Here is a 19,549-nt window from a genome sequence, read left to right on the forward strand (position 1 = left end):
AGGATAGTAGATGGGACCTGGCTACATAGGGTCATAAGGATAGTAGATGGGACCTGGCTACATAGGGTCAGAAGGATAGTAGATGGGACCTGGCTACATAGGATCAGAAGGATATTAGATGGGACCTGGGTCAGAAGGATAGTTGATGGGACCTGGCTACATAGGGTCAGAAGGATAGTAGATGGGACCTGGCTACATGGAGTCAGAAGGATACTAGATTGGACCTGGCTACATAGAGTCAGAAGGATAGTAGATGGGACCTGGCTACATAGAGTCAGAAGGATAGTAGATGGGACCTGTCTGCATAAGGTCAGATAAATAACATTAAGATGAATTACAATCAATTGTCTCACCACTGTCAGTCTGTCTTTACACAGCTCAGTTGAAGGTATTTGCCTTCCTCCCATATATATATAAATATATATATATATATAATATATATATTTAGTGTATATATTTAGTGTATATGCATCTAACTGTCTATTTCCTTATTAATCAGTATAAAGGAGGAAATGTTGATTACTTGTTGAGCAAAGTCAAAGCTGTAATGCATCCTGATGTCTTTGCTGGTTCAGTAGGGACCCCCAGAGACATCTGCAGGTCTTGTCAGGTGGTCTTGCAGTCAGCAACCATCTACTGGTAGACAGACCGCTCACTCAGAACAAGCAGGAGATGCTGCTCTTGCTTCTTCAGCTTGGCTGACTTAACAGATTCTAGCACATAGGTAGATCTGAAGACCTGTTTGTTTTTTCTCTGGCACTGCCAGCACAGGTCTGTCCTGGGCTTGGTGCTTTTATGTGGGGCAGCAATTTTCTCCACAGATTCCTGAAAGAAGACAGCCTTACTACACGTAGCTCTGGAAAATACAGAACAAATTTGAGATCAGTAAAAGTAGTGCCATATGTCACGTGATGGCAGCAGCTTTCCACCAAAGTGTTGGTGTCCTGGGTGGCGTCCTGGTAACACTATGGCATCATCCTCTGCGTAGTTGTTGATGAAGTTCACCACTCGCTGCAAGTCCTCATGCTTCAGGTGTAACCTGTGCTTGCTTGGGTCAGCTCTATTTTTGATGGGAGGCATTAGACCATTCTCCATGTTTGACAGGTGGAGGAGAGTCAGCCATGTTCTACTGATGCTGAAAGACAAATTACAGATTCTAACGTTACACACACTTTATAGATAGATGTAAGTTAATGTTAGCTAGCAAGCCATACATCTAACATATGCTAACGTTAGCGAGCTAACAGCAAGCTTTAACTTGGGGTATTTTGTTAAGACATGTAATGGTAACGTTAGCTAGTTAGCAAAAAAATGAACTAAAATCCCAATCCATAGAGTAACGTTAGCAAGCCAGCCATCAAAGTCAAGCTGGAAAGCTAACCAGCAAGCTTTAACTAGCAATACAAACCGATTGTCATAACTAGCTAAAGTTAAACAAAGTAGGTTCAATGTTAGATTCTTACCTGTATACATGGATGAAATCTTCACGGGAGACTGCAACTCATTTAATTAAATAAGACGTCCTGTGTCTTCTTCGTTTAACAGCTTGTTTGGCCCGTTGTGTCAAATCACTCTGGTTCACACTGACCGTGTGCAATGTCATAAGAATCATCCGATCTTTCTCCTTCTCTGTCACGGATGCCATTGTTGCTCTTACTTTGAAGATGTAATCCGGAAACATGTGTTTTATACAACAGCCTTCTATGTTCTCTCTTCAACTCCCTATGCATTTGCAATCAAACACCATAATTCTATTAATCTCTTTATCATACTCTGCTTCTACCAGACATTCCACTGATTTCAAAACTCGGAAAACTTCTTCCATGACAACAACACTGTTGATTGTTGCCGTTTCTTCTCCATCACAAGACTCTACAATGTCTTCTTCAATGAAAATGTTTCTACCTAAAACGGGGATTTCCTCATCGTCTGATTCATGTTCAGAGTCAGAGAGAGTCTGCATGGCACAATGGTCCTCCAGAAAGTTGTCCATCACAACTTTTTCCCACTGACCTTCATCGAAAGTGCCTGATAAATTCAGGGCAGCAATGTTATTGAGAGCAGTAGCAACATATTTGTAGTTCTCCATGGCTAAGGTTACATCTTTAGGAATAACTGCAGTAGAAAGGATAATCTACGCATAACAAGCAATTAATTTTATAGACACAAGATGCTACATATCCAGCCCACTCATTATCTCAGCCAATCATGGCTAGCGGGAAGTTGCTCGCTTCTTCTGTGGTTAAACCAACTAGGCTCATCATTTTTAACAATTGTATTCATATTTACAGATGGCATACAAGTTTGATATTAAGACACATGAAAGTTCACATGTTCGAGAAGACATTTTTGCCCAAAAACAAATTTTGATTAAAAAAATAAATATTTTTTTACGTTTAAACTTCTCTCCGGTGAAGTCGTGACTTGCGACATACGCCTAGTTTCCTGAATAGGGTCACATTTTTATTGACTTGGCCAAGGGTTTGGATACGGTAGACCATTCCATTCTTGTTGGCCGGCTAAGGAGTATTGGAGACTCTGAGGGGTTTTTGGCCTGGTTTGTTAACTACCTATCTCAAAGAGTGCAGTGTTTAAAGTCAGAACATCTGCTGTCTCAACCATTGCCTGTCACCAAGGGAGTACCCCAAGACTCGATCCTAGGCCCCAAGCTCTTTTCAATTTACGTCAACACAGCTCAAGCAGTATTAAACTCTCTCATCTATTTATATGCGGATGATACAAATCAAATCAGATTTTATTGGTCACATACACGTGTTTAGCAGATGTTAATGTGGGTGTAGTGAAATGCTTGTGTTTCTAGCTCCAACAGTGCAGTGATATCTAACATTTTCCCAACATATAAACATCAAACACAAATCTGAGTAAAGGAATGGAATTAAGAATATACAGTGCCTTGCGAAAGTATTCGGCCCCCTTGAACTTTGCGACCTTTTGCCACATTTCAGGCTTCAAACATAAAGATATAAAACTGTATTTTTTTGTGAAGAATCAACAACAAGTGGGACACAATCATGAAGTGCAACGACATTTATTGGATATTTCAAACTTTTTTAACAAATCAAAAACTGAAAAGTTGTCAGTGCAAAATTATTAACAATTGTATATGTGTATATGGCACTGTATATGGATGAGCAATGTCAGAGCAGCATAAATTGTTTATACAGTAGATCAGAATAGAATACAGTATTTACATATGAGTAATGCAAAATATGTCAACATTATTAAAGTGACTAGTGGTCCATTTATTATAGTGGGCAGTGATTTCAAGTCTATGTATATAGGCAGCATCCTCTAAGGTGCTAGTGATGGCTGATTAACAGTCTGATGGACTTAAGATGGAAGCTGTTTTTCAGACTCTCTGTCCCAGCTTTGATGCACCTGTACTGACCTTGCCTTCTGGATGACAGTGGGGTGAACAGGCAGTGGTTGTTGTCCTTGATGATCTTTTTGGCCTTCCTGTTGTGTCTTCATCACCACACTGTCTGTGTGGGTGGACCATTTCAGTTTGTCATTGATGTGTACGCCAAGGAACTTGAAGCTTTCCACCTTCTACACTACTGTCCCACCGATGTGGATAGGGGGGTGCCCCTTCTGCTCTTTCCTGAAGTCCACGATCATCTCCTTTTTTTTGTTGACGTTGAGTGAGAGATTCTCCTCCCTTTAGGCTGTCTCGTCATTGTTAATCAAGACTACAACTGTTGTGGCGTCTGCAAACTTGATGATTGAGTTGGTGGCATGCGTGGCCATACAGTCATGGGTGAACAGGAAATAGAGCAGGGTGCTGAGCACACACCCCTGTGGGGCCCCAGTGTTGAGGATCCGCAAAGTGGAGGTGTTGTTTTCTACCTTCACCACCTGGGGACGACCCGTCAGGAAGTCCAGAACCCAGATGCACAGGGCGGAGTTCAGAACCAGGGCCTCGAGCTTAATGATGAGCTTGGAGGGTACTGTGGTTTTGAAGGTTGAGCTATGGTCAATGAATAGCATTCGTACATAGGTATTTCTCTTGTCCAGATGAGATAGGGCAATGTGCGGTGCGGTGATGATTGCATCGTCTGTGGATCTATTGGGGCGGTATGCAAATTGAAGTGGGTCTAGGGTGTCAGTTAAGGGAGAGAGAGGTGATATGATATTTGACTAGTCTCTCAAAGCACTTCATGATGACAGAAGTGAGCGCTACGGGGCAATAGTAATTTAGTTCAGTTACTTTTGCTTTCTTGGGTACTGGAACAATGGTGGCCATCTTGAAGCATGACTGGGATAAGGAGAGATTGAATATGTCTGTCAACTCACCAGACAGCTGGTCTGCGCATGCTCTGGGGAAGTGGCTAAGGATGCCGGCAGACTTGCGAGGGTTAATTTGGCTTGAATCCCGCTAGACCTCGCCTTTTGGATGATAGCGGGGTGAACAGGCAGTGGCTCGGGTGGTTGTTGTCCTTGATGATCTTTATGGCCTTCCTGTGACATCGGGTGGTGTAGGTGTCCTGGAGGGCAGGTAGTTTGCCCCCGGTGATGCGTTGTGCAGACCTCACTACCCTCTGGAGAGCCTTACGGTTGTGGGCGGAGCAGTTGCTGTACCAGGCGGTGATACAGCCCGCCAGGATGCTCTCGATTGTGCATCTGTAAAAGTTTTTGAGTGCTGTTGGTGACAAGCCAAATTTTTTCAGCCTCCTGAGGTTGAAGAGGCGCTGCTGCGCCTTCTTCACCACGCTGTCTGTGTGGGTGGACCAATTCAGTTTGTCTGTGATGTGTACGCCGAGGAACTTAAAACTTACTACCCTCTCCACTACTGCCCCGTCGATGTGAATAAGGGGGTGCTCCCTCTGCTATTTCCTTGCAGTTCTGGCACCTACTACCATACCCCGTTCAAAGGCATTTATGTTTTTTGTCTTGCCCATTCACACTCTGAATGGCCCACATACACAATCCATGTCTTAATTGTCTCAAGGCTTAAAAATTCTTCTTTAACCTGTCTCCTTTTCCCAATATTTTATATCAAATCACATTAGCGCTTTATGTGAAAAGCAGAGGGTCATGTGACCAAGGAGCTATTGATATTCTGAATCCAACATTTTACAAATAATTAAGGTAAAATAAAAACAAAATTGTTTTTCTGAAAACCAAAGGGTGTGCAATGTTTATGCTGTGAACACCCCAACATTGGTGTGAGGTGTCTAGGTCACACGGTCAAGGAACTATAGAATTTTAAGTGATTTTTTTATAAATATACATATATTTTTTGTTAGTTAGTAGGAATGATTTTATGAGACCTAAAGGATGTGCAACATGCCTCTCTATTTAAGTAATGCTGGACAGTTGAAATGAGGTTGCTAAGTCACATGGTTGAAGAGCTATTATAATTTGACATTTTCAAATGAAAAATCTTGTAAGTGAACCATTAAACGTTTGTTTGGGGTGCCTAGGTCATGTGATCAAGTAGCTATTGAAATTCTAAGTAAAGATTTGAACTAATGAATGAAGGTCAATTTTTTTAAAATGAAGTGCAGAAAACCAAAGAGTGTTCGATGTGTGTCCCTACACTGTGAACACTCCAACGATGGTTTGAGGTGTCTAGGTCACATGGGAGCTATTGAATTTTAAGTGATTTTGTTTAAATCTATATATGTATTTAAAGAAAAGTTTGGATCATTTTGAGAAAACCAAAGTATGTTCAACTTGCCTCTCTCTATGTAAGGAATAGCAGACAACTGAAATGATGTTTCTATGTCACCTGGTGTAAGAGCTGAAGAAGTTTGAATATTGTGATCATGCCCTTTGTTGACAGTCCCTAAATAGGTTGACTCGATGGTGTGTCAGGATTCCATCACAATGTGATTAGAAAACTCGGGTCGGAATCAGAAAAATAAGACCTGTACAATTTTGTACATCTTTTATTCCTTCATTAAATGCCTAACCTGAGGGATGTTTTAGGGTCCGAGTGTCTGTGCTAGTTATGAGAGGGAGAGAGTGTAATGTCAGTGTAATGTTTACTTTACTGTTCATTGTTTTGTGTATTTCACTTTTGTATATTATCTACTTCATTTGCTTTGGCAATGTTAACATATGTTTCCCATGCCAATAAAGCACCTTGAATTGAATTGAGAGAGGGAGAAAGAGTCCCCTAAGCATGCTGGTCCTGGGGCTCTGTTCACAAACACAAACACACCCCACAGTGCCCCAGGATATCAGCACAATTAGACCCAACCAAATCATGTGAATACAAAAAGATAATTACTTGAGACATTGGATAGAATTAACAAAAAAACTGAGCAAACTAGAATGCTATTTGGCCCTAAAAAGAGAGTACACAGCGGCAGAATACCTGACCACTGTGACTAACCCAAATTTAAGGAAAGCTTTGACTATGTACAGACTCAGTGAGCACAGCCTTGCTATTGAGAAAGGCCGCCGTAGGCAGACCTGGTTCTCAAGAGAAGACAGGCCATGTGCACACTGCCCACAAAATGAGGTGGAAACTGAGGTGCTCTTCCTAACCTCCTGCCAAATAAATGTACGACAATATTCGAGACACATATTTCCCTCAGATTACACAGATCCACAAAGAATTTGAAAACAACCCCGATTTTGATCATTTCCCATATCTACTGGGTGAAATTCCATCACAGCAGCAAGATTTGTGACCTCTTGTCACGAGAAAAGGGCAACCAGTGAAGAACAAACACCATTGTAAATACAACCCGTATTTATGCTTATTTATTTTCCCTTTGTACTTTAACCATTTGTACATTGTTACAACACTGTACATATACATAATATGACATTGCTAATGTATTTATTGTTTTGGAACTTCTGTGAGTGTAATTTTTACTCTTAATTTTTATTGTTTATTTTACTTTTGTATATTATCTAACTCACTTGCTTTGGCAATGTTAACATATGTTTCCCATACCAATAAAGCCCCTTGAATTTAATTGAATTGAGAGAGAGAGAGCATGATAAAGCCCCTTGAATTTAATAGAAATAGTGAGAATTATAATGTTAGTGTCATAGAACAAACATACAAACATGACCCCTGCCTGCAGGTTGCCCATACATTGGAAACCAGCCTACAGGAAGTTAGAGATACAGGTATTTCACTTGATCCTCTCCGTATTGGGCCTGACCGAATCCCTATGCGGGAGAGTAGAGATGAATCGGAGTTGACGTAAGAGCCCCGTTCTACGCTGCTGCTGCGCTGTCGAGAGCTGCAACGCTGCTGGTCGGGAGCAGAAAAAACAAGTTCCGTTCGTCTAGGATTTGGCATATTATACCCGTGGTTATTGACAACAATTGACATGTGGATACTATTGACACGATAATAACATCATCGTTGACAACCTGCTTAAACGTATGTATAATCGTTTTCGTGGCTTTCTAATAGCATGCTTCGATATAATGGGGAGAGAGGGAGAGGCAATGCAGAATTGCTTGGACAGCATTGAATGGGAAGCTGGAAAATGATGCCGTAGCATCATAACGGTGAAGGCGCAGTAAAAACAGGTCTTCCTTTAAAAAAATGCGGTTATTGACATGTCTAGATCGTTTCGAATGTAAACTATTTAATCGTGTGGTGTTTAATCCCATTGTTGACTTTCTGATCTTGACTCTTTATCCAAAGACATTCGACTATAGTGCTCGCGACAACACAGCGCAACCTCCATTAGGCCTAATTAACGCCATCTTAATGACAATGCATGGCACATATATGTATTAAATGGCAATATTGGTGAGAAACCAAGTGATTGATTATTGGCTATGTGGTTAAATAACAAGATAAACAGACATTGCCCATGTGCCATCATCTCGCACTGAATCCTTACAAAGGCGAGGAAGCGGTTTGACACACGGTACCGGGCGGTGGATGATAATGGTGGAGGCTGGACTACATAATTAACACAGACCTGTCATCGACATTCTCAACTAAACAGAACAGAAACAACAGCCAATCAGCCAATTTTCTTGACACGTTCGGTACTTTTGTGGGTGTTTTAGACTAGAGTATTCTATATTTTCTATGTAGCGGTTCTGGGACTGGAAAGGAATCATACGTTGCCATGTAACGGGCTTTCCTTTTAGCATACCCAGTTACATTGTCTCCAAAACCATCATTGTATCGATTTGGGTGCGCGCATTCCCAGTGATCACCACATATGGGAGGGGTGATGTTGGGTGTATTTATATTGTTGTTTTGGGAATAGACCGTGCACGTCAACGCTAACGCGGAAATATTAAATATGTTAACATAACAAGATATCCACGTTGTTCAATTATGGATACACTATATTTACTATGTTATCGATTAGTGAGAGTATAGCCTAGGTCTATTATGATAGCATATATGCTCTATAACGTAACCGATGGATTTATCAAAAAATATTCCGGCTCGTATGACTCGTATCACCAACATATTAATATGATGGATCACTTGGTCTGCTATCAGACATATTCCATTTTGCGATAACAAAAGCAGCGCTTTCTCTTGCCCCATATTTCCCTTTCGCTTATGGGTGTTTTCATTGCCATGTAACCTATTAAACCCCTATCGAGAGAGAGCGAGATGCAACCAAACGGTCCTGTGCTGCTGCGTATCGTCCTGTTATGTATCCCGCATTTTTCCATTTTAGTTCTGGCTGACAGGTACTTTCATGTCTGATGTGATATCTGCTCAACACAGACAGGGCAAGTACATCATTTCAACAGCAGGCCTATGCTACCACGCAGCTGCTTCGCAGCTTTACATGTCTGTAGGTCTACCGGGGAATGTCTCACATAACCCGGACAGGCGAGCACATGTTCGGGCGTGTCGCCCCCGGCCTTAAGCAGCCCAGCTGCGGCTTAACTGTGTCTGTCTCCTCCCTGGTCGTCTCGTCCCTGTTTGCCTATGTCTATCAGGCTGGTGGGTGGGTAGGTGTGGATGTGTGTGTGTATTGGTGGGGTTTGGGTAGGTAGGTGTGCGGGCGGGTGGGTTAGGTGTGTGGGTGTCTGTGGGTGGGTGGGTGGGTGTGTGCATATGTCTATCAGGCTGTATAATACATTGTATTACATCCAGTGTATTTCTTATGAGACGGGGAGAGGAGAAAAGAGGGGTGGAGAGGGGAGAAACACTGTATCAGCAGTCCCAAAGCCTGATAGATGTGAGGCTACAGAATGTTGAGAAACACTGTATCAGCAGTCCCAAAGCCTGATAGATGTGAGGCTACAGAATGTTGAGAAACACTGTATCAGCAGTCCCAAAGCCTTATAGATGTGAGGCTACAGACTATTGAGGAACCCTGATGAAGTCAGCTTACTGTCATTGGCTAATTATTATAATTACATTTACTTCATCTGATCTACAGAATGTGCAGCTATCTCCTTTCCCTTTCTATGTCTACAGAATGTCAACACAACACAATATAACAGAGATACATCATCCATCCTGCATTAGAGATAACTAGAGAGGCAGTTGCATGCTCTACTTACCTGTGTTTATTTACAGTATACTTAGTAGACATTTCACTAGAGACAACTTGTACATCAAGCTACTATGTTACGTAAAGAGAGTAATCTTCTTATAGTCAGGTAAGGGAAGGAACTCTTGAGAGGGAGGGAGGGAGGGAGGGAGGGAGGGAGGGAGGGAGGGAGGGAGGGAGGGTGGGAGGGAGGGAGGGAGGGAGGGCAGGAGGGAGGGAGGGAGGGAGGGCGAGGGTTGAGGGAGAGAGGTGGAAGAAAGGTGGGAGAGAGAGGTGGGAGGTGTAGAGAGGTGGGAGAGGGGAGGAAGGGAGAGAGGTGGGAGAAAGGGAGGGCGAGAGGTGGTAGAGAGAGACGAGGGAGGGAGAGAGGGGGAGACAGGGAGGGAGGGAGAGAGAGGGAGGGATTGAGAGAGGATTGAGGGAGAGAGGAGGGAGAGAGAGAAGGGAGAGAAGAGGGAGAGAGGTGGTAGAGAGAGAGGAGGGAGGGAGAGAGGGAGGGAGGGAGAGAGAGAGGGGAGGGATTGAGAGAGGATTGAGGGAGAGAGGAGGGAGAGAGAGAAGGGAGAGAAGAGGGAGAGAGGTGGTAGAGAGAGATTAGGGAGGGAGAGAGGGGGGAGAAAGGGAGGGAGAGAGAGGGGAGGGATTGAGAGAGGTTTGAGGGAGAGAGGAGGGAGAGAGAGAAGGGAGAGAGGTAGTAGAGAGAGAGGAGGGAGGGCAGGAGGGTGGGAGAGGGGTTGGGAGAAGGGGAGGGAGGGAGGAGGGAGGGAGGTGGTAGAGAGAGAGGGGGTGGGAGAAGGGGAGGGAGGGAGGAGGGAGGGAGGTGGTAGAGAGAGAGTGGGTGGGAGAAGGGGAGGGAGGGAGGAGGGAGGTGGTAGAGAGAGAGTGGGTGGGAGAAGGGGAGGGAGGGAGGAGGGAGGGAGGAGGGAGGGAGGTGGTAGAGAGAGGGGGGGTGGGAGAAGGGGAGGGAGGGAGGAGGGAGGGAGGTGGTAGAGAGAGAGGGGGTGGGAGAAGGGGAGAGCGGGAGGAGGGAGGGAAGTGGTAGAGAGAGAGAGTGGGTGGGAGAAGGGGAGGGAGGGAGGAGGGAGGTGAGAAAGAGACATGGACAAGGAAGGGACTGGGTTGGTAGTGACTTGTCGTTGTATCTGGGGGCTCTATCAGAGATGTAGGGAGGGACAGTGCTTTCAGAAAGTATTCATACCCCTTGACTTATTCCACATTTTGTTGTGTTGAATTCAAAATGGATTAAATTGATGCTTTTTCTCACCCATCTACACACAATAACCCATAATGTCAAAGTGAAAACATGTTTTGATTTTTTTTTTTATGTATTGAAAATGAAATACAGAAATATCTCATTTACATAAGTATTCACATCCCTGACTCAATACATGTTAGAATCACATTTGGCATCGATTAGAGCTGACAGTCTTTTTGTCTCTAAGTGCTGTTCACACCTGGATCGTACACAATTTGCACATTCTTCTTTTTCAAATTCTTCAAACTCTGTCAAGTTGGTTGGTGATCATTTAAGTCAATACTGTAATTAGGCCACTCAGGAACATTCAATGTCATCTTGGTAAGCAACTCCAGTGTATATTTGGCCCTGTGTTTTAGGCTATTGTCCTGCTGAAAGGTGAATTTGTCTCCCAGGGTCTGTTGGAAAGCAGACTGAACCAGGTTTTCCTCTAGGATTTTGCTGGGCTTAGCTCTCTTCCATATCTTTTTATCCTAAAAAAACTCCCTAGTCTTTGCCGATGACAAGCATACCCATAACATGATGCAGCCACCACCATGCTTGAAAATATGAAGAGTGGTACTCAGTGGTGTGTTGTTGGATTTCCCTCAAACATATTTCATTTCTTAGCTTTTTTCAGTTTTACTTTACTACCTCATTGCAAACAGGATGTTTTGGAATATTTTTGTTCTGTAATATTTGTTTTCTTTTCACTGCCATTCTGTCATTTAAGTCAGTATTGTGGAGTAACTACAATGTTGTTGATCCATCCTCAGTTTTCTCCTATCACAGCCATTAAACTCTGTAACAGTTTTAAAGTCACCATTGGCCTCATGGTGTAATCCCTGAGCAGTTTCCTTCCTCTCCAGCAACTGAGTTAGGAAGTGGGTGTATTGATACACCATCCAAACTGTAATGAATAACTTTACCATGGTCAAAGGGATATTCAGCATCTGCTTTTAAAAATGTTTTTTTCTACCTATCGGTGCTCTTCTTTGCGAGGCTTTGAAAAACCTCCCTGATCTTTGTGATTGAATCTGTGTTTGAAATTCATTGCTCGACTGAGGGACCTTATAGATAATTGTATGTTTGGGGCACAGAGATGAGGTAGTCATTCAAAAATCAAGTTAAATACAATTATTGCACAAAGAATGAGTTCATGCAACTTATTATGTGACATATTAAGCACATTTTTACTCCTGAACTTATTTAGGAATGCCATAACAAAGGAAAACCTCAAGTAATACTTATTGACTCAATACATTTCTGCTCGTCTTTTTGAATTAATTTGCAAACATTTCTAAAGACACAATTCCAATTTGACATTATGGGGATATTGTGTGTAGGCTAGTGACACACAATCTCAATACAATCCTTTGTAAATTCAGGCTGTAACGTAACAACGTGTAAACAATTCAAGGGGTGTGAATACTTTCTGAAGGCACCGTAGTGTGGTGTTGGTAATAATACCCATCTCTGTAGCTGCTCGGGGTGCACCGTCTCTGGGAAGGTCTGCTCTGAGTCCCAGCCCAGACCTTATGATGTAAGACCCGAGGAAGAGAGGGAGCGGGGGGGAGGAGGAGGATGATGTCCTTTGTTCACACTAATGATGTAAGAGTGAGGAAGGGAGGGAGCGGGTCACAGGGAGGGGAGGCAGGGAGGAGGATGATGTCCTTTGTTTGCAGCTTTCCCTTAAAGTGTGTGTGTGTGTGTATTCAAATTCCTTTATTGGCATGGCAAGAGAACCTGTGTGGTCTCTCTTATTTCTCTCTCTCTCTCTCTCTCTCTCTCTCTCTCTCTCTCTCTCTCTCTCTCTCTCTCTCACTCTCTCTCTCCCCCATCTCTCTCTCTTTGTCTCTCTTTCTTTCTCTCGCTGGGTGGATAGATAGAAGAAGACAGGGGATATTCGAGGAGAGTGCTTTCAGAGAAACAGACAGAAGGCCAGGTCATTGAGGCGTGTGATAGACTAGCTAAAAAGATTGTGTGTATTCCTGCCATGCCAGTGACCCAACAACACAGAGCCGTAGCCCAGTTTATTTGAAAATAAATCGTTTGGGTTTGTTCTGTTGTCTGTAATGGATGATCCTGTATGTGTTGGGCCTCTATGAGCACACCATCAACACAAGACAGAAATGGGTATTTATTGACACTTCAGCCCTCATTCAGACGCAACGTTTTCGTATTGTGTTTATTGGTTATTTGGTGTTTGGTGTGTGTAAGTGTGTTTGATTTCCTGTGTCCTGTCTGCGTGCATTTTTGACTGCATGTGTTTGTGTGTGCGCCTGTGTGTGGTTGAAAGCCGGAAACCCCTGCCCTGTGGTCGAACACTCAGGAGACGTCTCACTGTGTACGTCGGATGGCCATCGATGACACAGGGAGGAGGGGTGGGCCTGGAACCACAAGACAAATACAGTATCTGTGAGATAAGGGCTTAATCCTGGACACATGAAAAGTAGGGTGTATACGGAGGGTACTGGGTAACAGCAGACAAACAACAGTGGGACTAAGGACTCTAGAGATGGGGAAAGGACCAATGAAAGTTTGCCGATGCTTGTCAACGGTACCTGGAGGTGGTCTTGAGAAGAGCCGACCGAGCTGACGAACATCTGGGCTGAGGGTGACGAACATCTGGGCTGAGTGTTTCTTGACTTCAACTTCTTGCTCCGGGAAGAGCTGGGGCTGATATCCCATGGAGCAGTCGAAAGGGGATTGCCCAGTGTCCGAGTGTTCCTAGCATACTCCACCCAGACCAGTTGCAGGCTCCAGGTGGTGGGGCTGGTAGAGTGCTGCACCATGAGCTGGGCCGTCTCCTTGGCTGACGGTAACTTGGGGAGCGAGATGAAGTGGGCGGCTTTAGAGAACCTGTCTACCACCGTAAGGACGGTGGTGTTGCCATCGGACGGAGGGAGCTCAGTGACAAAATCCAGGGAAATATGGGACCAGGGTCAATGAGGAACAGGGAGTGGCTGAAGGAGGCCAGACAGAGCTTGCCGCATAGTAATATTTTGAGCACACACCGTGCATGCAGAGATGAAGGCCGAGACGTCAGGAACCATAGTGGGCTACCAGAAGCGTTGTCGGAGGAAGGCCAGGGTTTGATGGGCGCCAGGATGACAGGTTAGCCTGGAGGAATGAGCCCATTCCAGGACCTGAGACCAGGCCGAATCAGGGACGAACATCCGGTTAGCCGGACCCCCCACCTGGGTCTGGCTGGGAACGTTGTGCCTTGCGGACCAGGGCCTCAATACCCCAGACAACCGAATCCGCAAGACATGAGTTAGGGAGGATGGTCTCAGATTCAGAGAATGTGGCAGCAGAACTGTACAAGCGAGAGAGGGCATAAGGATTCACATTTTTGCACCCTGGGCGGTAGGAGATGGTGAAGTTGAACCTGGTGAATAGAGTTAAGGCGCTTGTGGAGGAAGAGCGGTAGCACGAGCCTTGCTGAAAACCTCCAGGTCATGGTAATCTACGTTAACGGCAGAGAAATCCGAGGCTGAACTTAACCCCGGAGGCGGACGTCCCGGGGCAGGCGACGCCACCTTAAGGCAATGTGAGCGGCAGAACGGGCTCCAACCCAGGATTGAACCCATCGTCCAGTCACTAACGGGGTTGTGCTTCTGGAGCCATGAGAATCGCAAAACAACAGGGAAGTGGGGAGATTTGATGAGGAGAAGCTGCATGGACTCACTGTGATTGCCTGATACCCGCAGTTTATTGGGAACTGTGCTGTGCGTGACCCTGCCAATAGAGCGGCTGTCCAGTGTCTCTGGCGTCCATGGGGGCGGAGAGGAGTTGTATGGAGATACCTAGCTCAGATACCAGGATAGTGCCCATAAAACTCTCATCTGTCCCAGAGTCGGTGAGCACCCGAGACTTAGACCGGTCAACCCCCAGCAGAATAACAAAAAAAGGGAGTTTGAATAATGGGAAACAGATCAAGGTGTGACCGTACTAAAATATATAGATATGGAGCAGCCCAAGATTTGACCATTAGGGCATGGCAGCCACTATAACGGCAAAAAAACAACTAAAAAGATATGAAGCTTCCAGTGTATTCCAACTATGCTCTCATCTTTCAGATACAATTGGAACTAAGTTAACATCCCATATAGCATTGCAAAGTTACAGCTAAAAGTCTGATGGCACTTGCGCCCATAGCAGTGGCCATCATAGGTCTTACCGGTACAGTATGACAGATTTAGCTCAACTGACAATTTCTTAGCATCTGAGTTTCACAGAAACACAACATTTGAATGATACAAATGTTTTCATGAAAGTTGCTATGGATGAAATTGATCAAAAATCACTGTTCAAAACTATTTTTTTTAAACATACAGAAATGTATATTAAAACCCTTTACTTGTGTTACAAAAGGTTATCTTGACATACATTGTCTCTTTGTAATCATTACCTGTCACGTTCTGACCTCTATTTCTGTTGTTTTGTATTTATTTAGTATGGTCAGGGCGTGAGTTGGGTGGGCAGTCTATGTTTGTTTTTCTATGTTTTGGGGCATTTCTATGTTTTCGGCCTAGTATGGTTCTCAATCAGAGGCAGGTGTCATTAGTTGTCTCTGATTGAGAATCATACTTAGGTAGCCTGGGTTTCACTGTGTGGTTGGTGGGTGATTGTTCCTGTCACTGTGTTTGGTGTCACAGGATAGGACTGTTTTGCGTTTCACATTTCTTGTTTTTGTTAGTTTGTTCATGTGTAGTGATTTATTAAAACATGAATAACCACCACGCTGCGCTTTGGTCCGCTTCTCTTCCTCCTACAGACGAACGCCCTTACATTACCAATTAACATTTTTCAAAATGATCCCAGTTGGCACTTTTAGGGTTATAAATATGTTGTCACTTTTAGGGGTTAAAAATAATAGTATGGGATATTTAAACCCAACCAGATCCTTCAGACAATCCCTTAATCCCATTTCAAGGGTCAACAGTGGGTGGGTGAATGCTAGCACATTAGGCTAATGCTGTTAGTTTTAGTCTGAATTTGTGTGGTGATTGTTGGCTTGTCCTCAGTGTGCTAACGCGCTAGGCTATTGCTGTTAGCTTCTGGTGTGGTGATTGTTGGCTTGTCCTCAGAGTGCTGACACGCTAGGCTATTGCTGTTAGCATCTGGTGTGGTGATTGTTTGCTTGTCCTCAGAGCGCTAAAATAAACTAATAGGCAAGGCTAATCCTGTTAGCACCACTTTCCCTCTCTGGAAACAGAATCAGACAAGGAACTCTCAGCAACAGTGAAGCTGTCAGGTGGCTAATCAGTCACCGTTTGAAGGGTTATTCTTGCACCTGGCAGGAGAGGCATTTCAGTTAGCCTGGGAATTGCCCGCTGAGATTGAATGGACTTGACCCGCAATGCTAATCTGTAGCTCGCTCAGCAGATAGAGCAGTCTATTGTGTGTGTGTGTGTCTACTGTCTCTAACCAACACCTGCACTGTCAGTCTCTGTTCTAAAAGGTCAACATCTATTTATATATTTCTCTGACTCTGTCTCTCTGTCCCGCTGTCCCGCTGTCTCTCTGTCTCTTTGTCTCTCTGTCTCTTTGTCTCTTTCTCTGTCATAGTCACAGCTTTCCTTAAGTTTGGGTCAGTCAAAGTGGTCAGGTATTCTGCCATTGTGTACTCTCTTTTTAGGGCCAAATAGCAATCTAGTTTGCTCTGTTTATTTGTTAATTCTTTCCAATGTGTCAAGTAATTATCTTTTTGTTTTTCTCGTGATTTGGTTGGGTCTAATTATATTGCTGTCCTGGGGCTATATTTGTGTTTGTGAATAGTCCCGGGACCAGCCTGCTTAGGGGACTCTTCTCTAGGTTCATCTCTGTAGATGATTGCTTTGTTATGGAAGGTTTGGGAATCGCTTCCTTTTAGGTGGTTGTAGAATTTAATCTTGTCTCTTTTCTGTATTTTGATAATTAGTGGGTATCGGCCTAATTCTGCTCTGCATGCATTATTTGGTGTTTTACATTGTACACAGAGGATATTTGTGCAGAATTCTGCATGCAGAGTCTCAATTTGGTGTTTGTCCCATTTTGTGAATTCTTGGTTGGTGAGCGGACCCCAGACCTCACAACCATAAAGGGCAATGGGTTCTGTAACTTTTTCAAGTATTTTTAGCCAGATCCTAATTGGTATGTTGAATTTTGTTCCTTTTGATGGCATAGAATACCCTTCTTGCCTTGTCTCTCAGATCGTTCACAGCTTTGTGGAAGTTACCTGTGGCGCTGATGTTTAGGCCAAGGTTTATATAGTTTCTTTGTGTGCTTTAGGGCAATGTTGTCTAGATGGAATTTGTATTTGTGGTCCTGGCGACTGGACCTTTTTTGGAAGACCAAATTTTGGGCTTTCTGAGATTTACTGTCAGGGCCCAGGTCTGGCAGAATCTGTGCATAAGATCTAGGTGCTGCTGTAGGCCCTTCTTGGTTGGTGGCAGAAGCACCAGATCATCAGCAAACAGTAGACATTTGACTTCAGATTCTAGTAGGGTGATGCCGGGTGCTGCAGACTATTCTAGTGCCCTCGCCAATACGTTGATATATACGTTGAAGAGGGTGGGTCTTAAGCTGCGTCTGTGTGTGTTTTTAACCGCACACTTGTTGTTTGTGTACATGGATTTTATAATGTTGCCTGTTCTTTCCCCAATTCCACTTTCCATCTGTCACGACTTCCGCCAAAGTCGGTTCCTCTCCTTGTTCGGGCGGCGCTCGGCGGTCGACGTCACCGGTCTTCTAGGCATCGCCGCTCCACCTTTCATTTTCCATTTGTTTTGTCTTGTCTTCCCTCACACCTGGTTTACATTCTCTCATCAATCTACGTGTACATTATCCTCTGTCCCCCTCCCCATGTCTGTGTGTGTAATTGTTCGTTACATTTATTGTGTGACGCGTCAGGCTGTTTTTTTCCCGGGTATTGTATTGTTGTTCATTATTTTATGTGACCAGTGCGCTATTTCACTTTTGCCTTTGGCTGGAGTGTTGTGACGCTGTTGCGTCCGACTTGTGCTTCTGCCAATTAAAGTGTGTTCACTCATCTCTGCTCTCCTGCACCTGACTCCAGTTGACCAGTTGCACACACAATCTGACAGAATTACACACCACCATGGAGTCAGCAGGAGCAGGTACCCCAGTTATAGGGGTAGAGGAGCGTGTCAGAGAACACGCGGCAATGCTACAACCACTCTGGGCGTCACGATGGACCGCATCGTCCAGACCATGGACCGCTGGGAGAGGCAGAGAGTCCCCCCAGTGCCTCCAACAGCACAACAGGAGTTACCACTACTCGTCCCTCCTGTACCCGGTCCCAGTCTACTACAGCTGGACCTGGCCACCATTTATCTGGCTCCTTCATGAAGGGAGAGGGTGTCCGCCCTTGTCTCGTGCCTCTCCGGGAGAGCTCTGGAGTGGGCTAACACCGTGTGGGTAGAAGGAGATGTGGCATTGGACCCACCACTTCTGGACAGTCTTCAACCATCCTCCGAGGGTAGAGCGGTGGGTGAACGTCTCTTCCACCTGAGGCAGGGGATGAGGAGCGCCCAGGAGTTCACCCTGGAATTTCGTACCCTGGCCGCAGGAGCGGGCTGGAACGACAGGGCCCTCATCGACCACTACCGCTACTGCCTGCGCGGGAGTTGGCCTGTAGGGATACCACCCTCACCTTCGACCAGCTGGTGGACCTGTCCATTCGGTTGGATAACCTGCTGATCACCTGCGGACGTCCATAGAGGACTCTGTTGGTTCCCTCTCCCAGCACCACCGCTCCGGTGCCTATGGAGCTGGGAGGTACTGCGCCCAGGGACGCCGGAAGGGGGGCTTTCACCTGCACCATCTGTGGCCGCAGAGGTCACACTGCCGGGCGGTGCCGGGTTGGTTCCTCTGAGAGTCGAGGTGGCAAGCAGGGCACTCTAGCGTCACCCCAGGTGAGTCGGCACCATTCTCACCCAGAGCCCTCGGTTGCACACTTGTTTTTGCATGTCATGTTTCCTGAGTTTTCCCCGCATTCCCAGCATAAGGCGCTAATCGATTCAGGCGCGGCTGGTAGTTTTATAGACGGAGCATTTGCTCATAGTTTAGGAATACCCATTGTTACAGTGGATGTGCCCTTCCCAGTTAGACAGTCGACCATTGGGGTCGGGGTGGATCAGGGAGGCCACCGCTCCCCTGGGCATGGTGACGCAGGGGGGTCATAAGGAGAGAATCAGTCTCTTTCTCACTGACTCTCCTACGTTTCCCGTGGTGCTAGGCCTACCCTGGTTACCCTGTCATGACCCCACTGTTTCATTGCAACGGAGGGCTCTCACGGGGGTGGTCGCGGGAGTGCTCGGGGAGGTGTTTAGGCGTTTCTGTTGGTGCGACTACGGTGGAAAGTCCAGACCAGGTCTCCACCGTGCGCATTCCCCCCGACTATGCCGATTTGGCTCTCGCCTTCTCCAAAAAAAAGGCGACTCAATTACCACCCCATCGACAGGTGGATTGTGCGTTAAATCTCCTGGTAGACGCCGCACTTCCTAGGAGTCACGTGTTTTCCCTGTCACAGGCGGAGACGGCGTCTATGGGAACATGTGTCTCCGAATCCCTGCGTCAGGGGTACATTCGGTCCTCCACTTCACCCGGCTCCTCGAGTTTCTTTTTTGTGAAGAAGAAGGAGGGAGGTCTGCGCCCGTGTATTGACTATCGAGGTCTAAACCAGATCACTGTGAGGTATAGTTACCCGCTACCTCTCGTCGCCACAGCAATGCCACAGCAATTGAGTCAATGCACCAAACTAGATCTCAGGAGCGCTTACAACCTGGTGCGTATCCGGGAGGGAGACAAGTGGCAGACGGCGTTCAGCACGACC

General features: G+C 45.3%; 1 protein-coding gene across 2 annotated transcripts in view; it reads left to right on the plus strand.

Annotated features, from left to right (window-relative positions):
- Positions 1–7,228: 7,228 nt before the first annotated feature.
- Positions 7,229–19,549, plus strand: part of LOC110535128 (iporin) — a 52,628-nt gene continuing 40,307 nt past the window's right edge. For both annotated transcript variants that reach the window (XM_036936449.1, XM_036936450.1), the window contains exon 1: positions 7,229–7,369. The gene's annotated coding sequence lies outside the window, so the exon portion shown is untranslated. The remainder of the gene's footprint in view (positions 7,370–19,549) is intronic.

The sequence above is a fragment of the Oncorhynchus mykiss genome, chromosome 11 (assembly GCF_013265735.2).
Source record: "Oncorhynchus mykiss isolate Arlee chromosome 11, USDA_OmykA_1.1, whole genome shotgun sequence".
NCBI classification, from domain to species: domain Eukaryota; kingdom Metazoa; phylum Chordata; class Actinopteri; order Salmoniformes; family Salmonidae; genus Oncorhynchus; species Oncorhynchus mykiss.